Genomic DNA, 580 nt, shown 5'->3' with positions numbered 1-580 from the left:
ATATATATATATATACATACAGGGTGTCCCCGAACTACAGGATAAGCAGGTAGAGCAGACTGAACTCTGAGTCAAAAAGTCTTTTCCTCTATTACTTTGCAATTTTTACAATAACAAGATGTTAATTTTTAAAGATAGCCGAATAAGCGTATTTACTTCACTATTGCCTGGTGTCTACTACTGCCAAGAGTACACCTATCGATCGCTCGACGTGCGGAACGTGGGGAGTGGGGATTGCCTGGCAAGCGCATTGCTCGGGCTATGGCGTTTATTGGCTCTTGCTGCGCACGCTGCGAGCCGAGTTGTAAGCCGGGCGAACACGCTTATTCGGCTATAATAAAAAATTAATATCTTGTTAATTGTTGCAAAAATTGCAAAATGATAGAAGACTTTTTGACTCAGTTCAGTCCGCTCTACCTGCTCACGAGAGGTGATCCCATAAGTCGGGGACACTATGTATATTACTAGATGTTGACATATAGTATAGTAAAACAATCTCCCGCAACTCGCGGTCTCGCGTAAAGTAACCACGGTAGTGTTGTTGCGCGTGCCTTAGCACCGAGACACTACCAGTGTCTCC

The sequence above is a fragment of the Trachymyrmex cornetzi genome, unplaced genomic scaffold (genome assembly GCF_001594075.2).
Source record: "Trachymyrmex cornetzi isolate Tcor2-1 unplaced genomic scaffold, Tcor1.1 scaffold218, whole genome shotgun sequence".
Classification (NCBI taxonomy): domain Eukaryota; kingdom Metazoa; phylum Arthropoda; class Insecta; order Hymenoptera; family Formicidae; genus Trachymyrmex; species Trachymyrmex cornetzi.
This window is presented reverse-complemented; position numbering follows the sequence as displayed.